The sequence below is a fragment of the Lathyrus oleraceus genome, chromosome 5 (genome assembly GCF_024323335.1).
Source record: "Lathyrus oleraceus cultivar Zhongwan6 chromosome 5, CAAS_Psat_ZW6_1.0, whole genome shotgun sequence".
NCBI lineage: Eukaryota > Viridiplantae > Streptophyta > Magnoliopsida > Fabales > Fabaceae > Lathyrus > Lathyrus oleraceus.
Window position 1 is genome coordinate 501028199 of NC_066583.1, and position 11765 is coordinate 501039963.

An 11765-nucleotide genomic window follows, 5' to 3' on the forward strand; every position below is an offset into this window, starting at 1 on the left:
AAGTTTGAAAATGGTAATTTACATGGAAAAGGGCTACATTGAATACAATGATCGCTACTCTCCTTACCAACTTCAACATCCATTGCGGTTGTCTTTGTTTGAAAATGACGAATCATAACCAACTGACTTGCTCAAAGCTACTTCCATAATCAGGACCAACCGAATGCAGTTACTTGCCATAATCCCTATTTTTTGCCTAGATTGCCCTAAGGTGGGGTACTCAATCTACCGGGATAGATTTTCTGTTTTATGTCTCTAACTTTTGCCTGGATCTCCCTTTAATGTTTTCAATCCACCAAGAAACTCATTTTTCCCTAAGCTGCCCTTTCGGGTTTTCAACTTAGTGAGTTATTCTTTTATTTTTAGGCAAAGTATTTCTTGACTGCATCAGCATTCACAGGACGAGTGAACTCTTCACCATCCATAGTTGTAAGAATCAAAGTACCTCCTGAAAAGGCTTTCTTCACAACATATGGGCCTTCATAATTAGGAGTCCATTTGCCCATGGCATCCGGTTTGAATGATAAAATCTTCTTGAGCACGAGGTCACCTTCTTGAAACACACGAGGCTTGACCTTTTTATCAAAAGCTTTTTTCATTCTTTACTGATATAACTGACCATGACACATAACAGTGAATCTCTTATCTTCAATCAAATTCAACTGATCATATCTGGTATGACACCATTCAACTTTTGTCAACTTGGCTTCCATTAGCACACACAGTGACAGGATCTCAACCTCCACGGGGAGCACAACTTCCATACCATAAATAAGAGAGAAAGGGGTTGCCCCTGTTGAAGTGTGAATGGATGTATGGTATCCATGCAAAGCAAATGGGAGCATCTCATGCCAATCTTCATAGGTTACAACCATCTTCTGAATGATCTTCTTGATGTTCTTATTCGCAGCTTCAACAACCCCATTCATCTTTGGTCTGTAGGGAGAAGAATTATGATGTACAATATTGAAGTCTTTGCAAAGAGCTTCCACCATATTATTGTTCAAGTTTGATCCATTATCAGTAATTATCTTACTCGGCACACCATAACGACATGTAATCTGATTCTTGATAAATTGGACCACCACCTGATTCATCACATTTGCATACGATGCCGCTTCAACCCACTTTGTGAAGTAATCAATAGCCACCAGAATGAAACAATGTTCGTTCGAAGCTTTGGGCTCAATCATATTAATTCCCCACATGGAGAAGGGCCATGGAGAGGAAATGACATTCAACAGTTTCAGAGGAACATGAATATTATCTGCATAAATTTGACACTTGTGGCAATTTTTCACAAACTTGCAACAATCAAATTCCATTGTCAGTCAATATTAACCTTCTCTCAACATCTTCTTTGCCATAACATGTCCATTGGAATGAGTACCAAAGGAACCTTCATGGACTTCAGTCATCAACAGGTCTGCTTCGTGTCTATCCATGCATCTGAGCAAAACCATATCGAAATTTCTCTTATAAAGTATGTCACCATTCAAGTAGAAGTTGCCAACTAATCTCCTCAAAGTCTTCTTATCTTTCAAAGATGTCCCTGAAGGGTAAATCTGACTTTTGAAGAAACACTTGATATCATAATACCAAGGCTTTTCATCTTTAACTTCTTCAACAGCAAACACATGAGATGGCCTATCAAGACGCATCACAGTCAAATTGGGAACTTGATTCCAAAATTTCACCACAATCATTGAAGTCAATTGTAGCGCTAAATTCATGACCATTAATCTATGGGATAAACTTAGCGTCAATAAAACCAGAGTCGCCACCGCGCTTTTATTGTTTCCAAAGGAAAAGGGGAAAGTACGAACAAAACCCAAAGATAAGAAGTTTCTAAATCAAAACTAATAAAATGCCAGAGATTACAAGTAAGGGGGTTGGTTACATAGAGGGAAGGTGTTAGCACCCAAGTGTCCTAGGTACTCCTAGGGAGCCCTTTTTTATGTGTATGTGTTTTTGGTATAAAATGATGTTTGCAATAAATAGAGTGTGGGGGTGAGAAAAAAATTCATTAATTATATTTTTGTGTTTTATAAGACCTTCAGACTTGTTCCTACGTACCAACATAAAAATGAGGGATCAAAACCACGTAGTTCGTGGTATCAATTTCAAAGTGAGTGAATTGCTTTTAATCAAAAAATTAAACTTAAAAGACGCACAAAGGCCCAAAAATAGTTTGAATGAGTGTTAGTTCTTTTCGTCTTTTGAAATTTTAAGTCAATATGGTTAAGTTCATTTACAAGTTTGATTTAAGAAAAGAGTTTAAAAATGCAATGGCATAAAGCCAAAGTTTCTAATTTGCAAATAAATAGTCTAAGTTTAGAAATCACAAGCAAAGACGATTTTGAAAGGGGGGAGAGATTTGAATTTTAAGAAATGGGAGGAGATGAAGAGACTAATCCTAAGTAAGAATTTAAAAGTTAAGAGTTGAAAAGATCTAACCAATGGGATACAATCCAATAGACAAGAATATCATATAGAAACCCATTTTTCCTTTGGACTTTAGAATCAAGCAATATCAATAAACAAGTAGCAAGATGAAGAGCAAGGCATCAAATAAAGATAGCTACATCCAAGCTACCAACTTCATAGTCTTCTTCATAATCTTCCCATGTATTAGATGACATACTCCTTGAATGGCTCAGAATAAGGCATTAGACACAGGTTGAAAGTAACATTCGCATCAAGACCATGTAGCAGGTGAACTCAAGGGGATCCCAATACTTGCATCAGATGAAAGCTCAAATCACAATAACTTTTGTTATTTATTAGGTATTTTAAGGTCCTAAGACCACAAACACAAACAAGATACACAAACAAATATGTACAATCACAATATATGGCTCAAGTGAGCAAAGTGAAAATGGCATAAACATAAACAAGTTAAATGATATGTAAATGGAAAATGAAATGGTAAATGGCTTGAATTTAAATTTAATAAAGTAAATGACTAGAAATTAAAATCAATAATAATAAAAGTTTGTCAAATGTTAGTGGATTAGATGTTAGTGAAGTTTTGCTTTTCAATTGATTAAGTCATTCTTTGGAGAATACTCAACCCTCTATTCACAAGCATGAATCCTTGAACCAAGACATCTTCCAAAGAAAGGAAAAAATGCCAAGTTTCCATACAATACCATGAAAGGGGGGAGACTTACAATCTCACTTACTAGAATGTGATGCCTTTGGATCACAATTTAGCTTTATGTTAAGCAATTGTAATTGGACTTATGTAGAAGTCAAAACTATCTGAGGCCGAGCAATAGAAATTTTGGTGTTAATGCATGTTAGAGATATGGTATAATGAACCATACTCCTAAAACATACCACACACAAAAAGAAAATGATCAAAGGATGAACCTAATCTCATCCATACATGTATTGGTTCATCTAACATGAAGTTATTGATGAACCAATTAGCCTTAGAATATTGAGACTTCATTGGTCAATGAAAGTGATGGGATAGAAAGGGATTGAAGATGAGGAGGGAGGGGAGATGAGACAAACACAAATTGGTCATGGGAGGAATTTTATCAAATTAAAATCATTCATTCATTTTGGGAGATAAAATGTACATTTCATCAATCCCCTAAATCCAATGATTTTAATCCAACAAAAGTCAAATCAACCTTGACTAAGACCCAAACACATAGTCAAACTTCACAAGTCAATAAAAATGGCTCAACACAATTTCTACACAATTAATCAATTAAAATCAAATTAAAATGCATTTAAATTAAATTATGTTTGATCAAAAACCTAAAACCTCTTTAAAACACCACCTTAGACAAAAAAAATCATTATTTTTGAAAAGTTAGAAGCATTTTAAAAAAATTAAAAATATGCACAAAAACAATTAATTCATGAAAAATATCAAAATTAATCCAAAAAATAATTTTAATTCAGAAAATGAAAGAGGAAAATATTTGAAAACTTTTGGTGAAAGTCCCATATTTTTTGGATTAAAAATGAAATATATATGAACTAATTAAAAATAATGGATTAAATGAACAAATTAAAAATTTAAAAAAATGAGAGCCATCTGATTTGCCTCATTAATTGAGGTGGCAGATCCGATGGTTGGAAACGCGCGCTCCACATGTTCTCAAGTCAATGCATGTACACACGTGGTAATCAGAAGCAACACATGAGATTAAAACAATTCAAATAGATCAGATGGCCTGTATTGCTCTAGCGCACCATCGGAGCCCTAGCTCTGGTCATCTTCTCCGGCGAAGACCACCAGATTGGTCCAACTCAAACCTCATGAAAAATGAGTACACTAATTTGAAGGAAAAATGCTCAGGAGCACGAATCTGGCCTCAATTTTGTCCAATTCCAAGTATTCAAAAAGATACAGGGATTTGAATTTTGAGGATCATGAACTCAGTTGTTTCGATTTGACCTAAAAGCAACTCAATCTTCTTGCCTACATTGATAGGACTTCAGACAACCAAAATCAACAAGAATGGTGAAGAATTGAGGGAGAATCGAAGATATGAAATTTTTGAAAAATCAGCTTCAATGGAGCTTCAGATTGGCGCGATCTTGCTTTCAATTATGCTTGGCCTTGCTTCAGATGCTTGATGGAAGTGAAATGGATCAAAGAAAGGGATGGACTCTTGGAGTTACAATCTCAAAACAGTTGGAGATTTGAACCTCAATTTTCAAAGAAAATCTTCAAGCTTATCCTTCAATGGTGAGGGTTTGGGGTTGCAGGTTCCAAGCTTGGGCATGAGGTCCTTAATTTTGAGCAATGAGGGTCTTATTTATAGGCCATGAGATTGATTTCCACACACTTCCAAATTTGGCAAATTTTGAATTTCCCCTTTGCATGGTTACATGGGCGTGTGCTAGGTCCATGAGATGATGTAATCTGATCCATAATTGAATGTAAACCATGATGAAATCATGTTATAAGTCCATGCAAATGTGTGTGAAAAATGGAATTTGAAATTATCCAAATGGTCCTTTAACTTACACCCATGCGCAAGTCCTTCATACTTTGGCCAAATGAGATAATCTTAGACTTTTTAGGAAGGTAAGACCAAGGGGAACAACTTTCATGTTAAAAACTTTTGCATTTGAAGCTTGTATCATGATTAATTTTGATGTGGAAGTTTGGGAAATCAAACATATTTGAAAATTTTCTAAGTCCCAAGTCAAATGTTCACTTTTTCCACCTTGAATAACTTTTTCTACGGACTTCAAATGAGAAATATTTCTTCACCAAAGTTGTAGATCTTTCAAACATATTAAATTTGGTCTCAAATTTGACCTCATTTGGATTTGGCATGAAGGAGGTATTCATTTTAGAATTTGAGGAAAATCACTTGTTCAATGGTATTGGCCCAAAATGACCTATAATGTTTCCTCTTAGAACATGCATTTGCAAGTAGAATTAGAACTTCCTCCAAACATCAAAGTTAAATTAGACATGTTTAATTTTATCATGCAATTCGAATGGATTCCATATCATAAAAAATGAGAAAGTTAGGGTCTTGGGAAGTTGACCTCCAAACTAGGGTTCAGACAAAATGACCTATAATCTTTCACAATAAACAATGACTTTCCAAGCAAAAATAGCTCTTGACCTCAAAATTAAAGTTGTTTTAAATGTCATTTTGAGTAACTTTTCGCTTGGAATCATTTTCATATGACAATAATTGTAGGATATGGGGTCTAGGGAACCCCAATTTTGACTAGTTGACTTGCTAGCTTGACATTCTCTTGACTTTTGGGACTCATGGAGGATCATATATGCATAAGATGATATAATAAGAAGTATCCCTTGAAATATTTGATCAATTGTTGAAGAAACTTATTGAAGAAGTCACACAAGATACCCAGATGAATTAGGGTTTCCAAGGCAAACAAACTCCAAACTCTTGGTGATTTCCTGATCAAAATGACATGTAAAGATCATGGGGATCCATATATGATGCCTAAAACCAATGTGAACCATTTCTTGATTGAACTCCTTGCACTGAGGGTCTTAAACCCTAGATATGAGCTCGATGGAGCATAGATGAGCATACACACTACCTACAAAAGCAAATAAACTATACATTGACATATTTTTGGTATTTTGGTTAGTAAAATAATGAAAAACAAAGTATGATATAATAAAAAGTGCTTGGTGACCTCTTCCAATGAAACCCAATGAATGAGGGGTAAGGAGGATGCCAAGGTGTGATCTCAATGCCAATGCATATGATGAGATAGCATGAGGGATCTTAGGGTCAAAATTGGGGTCTTACAGCTGCTCCTATTTTAGGGCATTCTAGCTGAGGAGGTGAAGGTTAAAATCTTCATATCGACTTAGTAGAATGGACTTAAATAACAATATATAGAAACAAATTTTGGTCCCTAAGAGACCTCATGATACATATTATATGAATGTTAGAAATAACCTATGTGGGGAAAATGTTGCCACAAAGGAAAAGAATCCGGAGAGACTGAAAGTCCGCAGGAGCATAATGCATTCCATAAGGAAAACTCACTAGGGAGACTGAGACTCTGAGGGATAAAGGGTTGTGCATAGGCCAGGCTACGACTTAAAACTGCTGGGGGACACGAGGGATTCCATGAAAATAAATCAATGGAAAGACTCAGCCGGGGATAAAGGGGAAAAATTGCAGGGGAAACGGGTAAATCAGGGTGAAACTAAAATACTCGAACCAAACAGGAAACGACAATTTCATTGAGGAAAAACACTCAAACTCAACTGGGGAAGAATGAACTTCAACATAGGAGTGACATAAGTATATTATTCATTATCGGTTACTGGGTGAGGAGATAACATAATCCGATAGAGCGGACATCCGTTACCGGTTAGGGTAAACATATCAAGGATGACTCGCCGAGGGTAACATAAGGTGTATTCATTACCAGTTACTGGGTAAGAATAACCAACTGGGAAAAGCCAAATTGGGTTTATAGCTATTGGTTACTGGGCAGAAGACCGCAAAGAAAGAGAATATTTGTCACTAGTTAAAGTGAACATATCAAGAATAGACTCAAAGGGGAGAATATTCGTCATCATTTAAGATGAACATATCAAGGATAGATTGTCGGGGAAAAGTAGGAATTACATCTATCAGTTACTGGATAGAATACCGAAAAGAGAATATTCGTCACCAATTAGGATGAACATATCAAGGATAGACTCCGAGGGAAGAAATAGGTATTAGATCTATCGGTTACTGGATAGAAAACCAGAAAGAGAATATCCATCACCAGTTAAGATGAACATATCAAGGATAGACTCCGAGGGGAGAAATAGGAGTTAGATATATCGGTTACTGGATAGAAAACCAGAAAGAGAATATATGTCACCGGTTAAGATGAACATATCAAGGATAGACTCCGCAGGGAGAAGCAGGATTTACAACAATCGGTTACTGGGCAGAAGACCGCAAAGAGGAGGAAACTCGTCATCGGTTAGGATGCACATATCAAGGATTAACCCTCTGGGGAATGAAATAGGGATTACAACTACATTTTACTGGATAGAATACCAAAACGAGAATATCCGTCATCGGTTAAGATGAACATATCAAGGATAGACTCAAAGGGGAGAATATCCGCCATCATTTAAGATGAACATATCAAGGATAAACTTCCTAGGAAACGTGAAAACGGATCCGCTGGGGAAAATAAGAGGAAGTATATTACTATTACCGGGTATTGGGTAAGAGTAAAGCACTCGCAAATCGAGAAAAATATTACCATTTACTGGGTAACAGACTCTCGGGGGATCAAGGTATCTATCTAGGTAAGATCTAGAAAGAAGAAGTCAATCAAAGACTCAACCCAATGAGGATATAACTCATGGGGGTGGTTCCATCCAGATAATCAACTGGGGAGGAAGCTGAAATAATGATCATCCACGAGGAAATAACTCAGTGGGGAATGAGAAAGGTTAAATTATTTCTGCCTAAGGGGGCTGACACTCTACAATTGAAAGAGGACAGACACACCAAATCTACGTGGGGGAGAGGATACCACCATAGCATAGGATCAGAAAAAAGAATGAATCACAAAATGCAATAATAATGCAATAATGAAATCTATGAATGTATATGTATATATATATATGATGATTATGCTGACAAAACAATCACAAAGATATAAATGTCAATGGTCTGAATTATCGTTACAACACTCAGCCGATCTCAACAGGATGGAGGCATCAAATGGAGAAAAAGATGTTAAGGATGAACATGAATCATCCGTTTTGAAGGCTCGACCCTGGATGGGGAAAGAGGACAAATTTGCTGAGGACCTGCACCATCACCTCTGCGGGGAATTTTAGGTCAACACCATATCAAATGGGAGACAACCTTGCAGAGGACGAGAAATATTGCTCAAGAATCAGTGCTAACAGGGATCAGGCATAAACTCTACTGATGACTCGAGCGGGGTAACAATTTGTGTTGAATCTATGCAGACCACTGAGACGATGCGCCTATAACTCAAAGATAGGGAGGAAAATACGAACTCAGTTGGGGAAACCAACAAAACTCGACTGGGGAAGTTGAGTTACCGTTCAGAAAAGATAACCGAACCAACTGCTTAGGGAGGACCAACAATGCTTCATATTCTGGGACTTAACTATTCTCAGACTGTTATTAATGTTCCTTTAATGGAATCAATTGCTCTTAAAAAGTAATTGCTTTAATTATTTTAAGAAAAACATGATTTTGATTTTTAAATTCAATTTCAAAATGATTATAATAAAATTTAATTCTATTCAGCTGAATAAATAAGAGTAGAAACAATTGGATAAAAAGCTCAACTTTATTTAATAGAATGGTGGTCTATAAATCACAAGACTCCATAGATCCTTACAAAAGTTGAAAAATGGTAATTTACATGGAAGAGGTCTACATTGAATAAAATGATCACTACTCCTTCTACCAACTTTGATATCCACTATGCTCTTGGCTTCGGTTGAAGATGAATCAGAACCAAATGACGTGCTCAAGAATGTCTTCAAGACTGAAGCTCAACAGGATGCATTTACTTGCCATAATCCCTAATTTTTGCATAAATTTCCCCAAGGTGGGGTACTCAATTTATCGGGATCGCCCTTTCGAGTTTTCAATCCACCGAGACGCTCATTTTTTCCTAAGCCTCCCTTTCGGGTTTTCAACTTAGAGAGCCGTTCTTTTATTTTTAGGCGAAGTATTTCTTGACTGCATCGACGTTCACAAGAAGCGTGAACTCTTCACTATCCATAGTTGTAAGAATCAAAACACCGCCTGAAAAGGCTCTCTTAACAACATATGGGCCTTCATAATTAGGAGTCCATTTGCCCCTAGAATTTGGTTTGAAAGGTAAGATTTTCTTGAGCACAATGTCACTTCTCTGAATATACGAGGTCTGACCTTCTTATCAAATGCTTTCTTCATTCTCTGCTAGTATAACTGACCATGGCACATGGCATTCAACCTCTTCTCTTCAATCAAGTTTAGTTGGCCATATCTGGTCTGACACCATTCAGCTTCTGCCAACTTGCCCCTATTGAAGTGCGGATGGATGTATGGTACCCATGCAAAGAAAATGGGAGCATCTCATGCCAATCTTTGTACGTCACAACCATTTTCTGAATGATCTTCTTGATGTTCTTATTTTCAGCTTCAAAAGCCCCATTCATCTTGGGTCTGTAGGGAGAAGAGTTGTGATTGCGATCTTGAAGTCTTTGCAAAGAGCTTCCACCATATTATTATTCAAGTTTAATCCATTATCAGTAATGATCTTACTTGGCACACCATACCGGCATATAATTTGATTCTTGATAAACCTCACAACAACTTGCTTGGTCACATTCGCATACGATGCTGCTTCATCCCACTTTGTGAAGTAGTCAATAGGCACCAGAATGAATGATGTTCGTTCGAGGCTTTGGGCTCAATCATGCCAATCATATCAATTCCCCACATGGAGGATGGCCATGGGGAGGAAATGAAATTCAATAGTGTCGGTGGAACATGAATCTTATCTGCATATATTTGACACTTGTGGCATTTCTTCAAAAACTTGCAACAGTCAGATTCCATTGTCAGCCAATAGTAACCTGCTCTCAACTTCTTCTTAGCCATATCATGTCCATTGGAATGAGTACCAAAGGAACCTTCATGGACTTCAGTCATCAATAAGTCTGCTTCGTGTCTATCCACGCATCTGAGCATAACCATATCGAAGTTTCTCTTGTACAACACATCACCATTCAGGTAAAAATTGCCAGTTAACCTCCTAAAAATCTTCTTATCTTTCAGAGATGCCCCAGGCGGGTAAATCTGACTTTGGAGAAAACACTTGATATCAAAATACCATGGCTTTTCATCTTTGATCTCTTCAACAACAAACACATATGTTGGCCTATCAAGATGCATCACAGTCAAATTGGGAACTTCATTCCAGAATTTTACCATAATCATTGAAGCCAACGTTGCAAGTGCATCTGCCATCCGGTTTTCATCTCGAAGGATATGATGAAATTCCACTTTTGTAAAAAAAAGTTGAAATTATCCTTGCATAATCTCTATATGATATTAAACCGGGTTGATTCGTCTCCCATTCACCTTTAATTTGACTCACAACCAAAGCTGAATCTCCATAGACGTCCAAATACCTGATTCTAAGATCAATGGCCTCTTCAAGCCCCAAAATGCAAGCTTCATACTCAGCCATATTATTTGTACACTTGAAAGTCAATCTGGGTGTATACGGAAAATGAGTGCCTTGAGGAGTAATAATCACTGCCCCAATGCCATTACCATACTGATTAACAACTCCATCAAATACCATGCCCCAACGGGAACCAGGTTCTAGCCCTTCTTCAAGCAATGGTTCATCATAATATTTCATCTTCAAGTACAAGATATCTTCGTCAGGAAAATCATACTACACTGACTGGTAATCTTCAATCGGTTGGTGAGCCAAATGGTCAGCCAAGACACTACCTTTAATAGCTTTTTGAGATCGGTATTCAATATCATACTCAGATAATAACATCTGTTAACGGGCAATCCTCCTAGTTAAAGCATGCTTCTTAAAAATGTACTTGATTGGATCCGTTTTGGATATCAACCAAGTGGTATGATTCAACATATACTGACGCAGACGCTTAGTAGCCCAAGCCAATGCGTAACATGTTTTTTCAAGCCTAGTGTAAGACCCCAATTTTGATCCTAAGATCCATCATGCCATCTCATCATATGTATTGGGAGAGGTCAACAAGCACTTTAGATTGTATCATACTTTGTTTTCTTTATTTACTAACCAAAATACCAAAAAATATGTCAATGTATAGTTTGTTGCTTTTGTAGGTAGTGTGTATGCTCACCTATGCCCTATCAAGCTCATATCTAGGGTTTAAGACCCTCAACGCAAGGAGCTCAATCAATAATTGGTTCATATTGGATTTAAGTATCATTTATGGATCCCCATGATCTTCACATATTATTTTGATCAAGAAATCATCAAAAGTTTGGAGTTTGTTTGCCTTGGAAACCCTAATTCATTTGGGCATCTTGTGTGACTTCTTCAACAAGTTTCTTCAACATTTGATCAAATATTTCAATGGAAACTTCACATTATATCATCTTATGATTATATGATCCTCCACGAGTCCCAAAAGTCAAGAGAATGTCAAGCTAGCAAGTTGGTTCATGGTGGTTAACCAGAGGAAGTCAATTGGTCAAAACTGGGGTTCCCTAGACCCAATATCCTACACTTTTTGT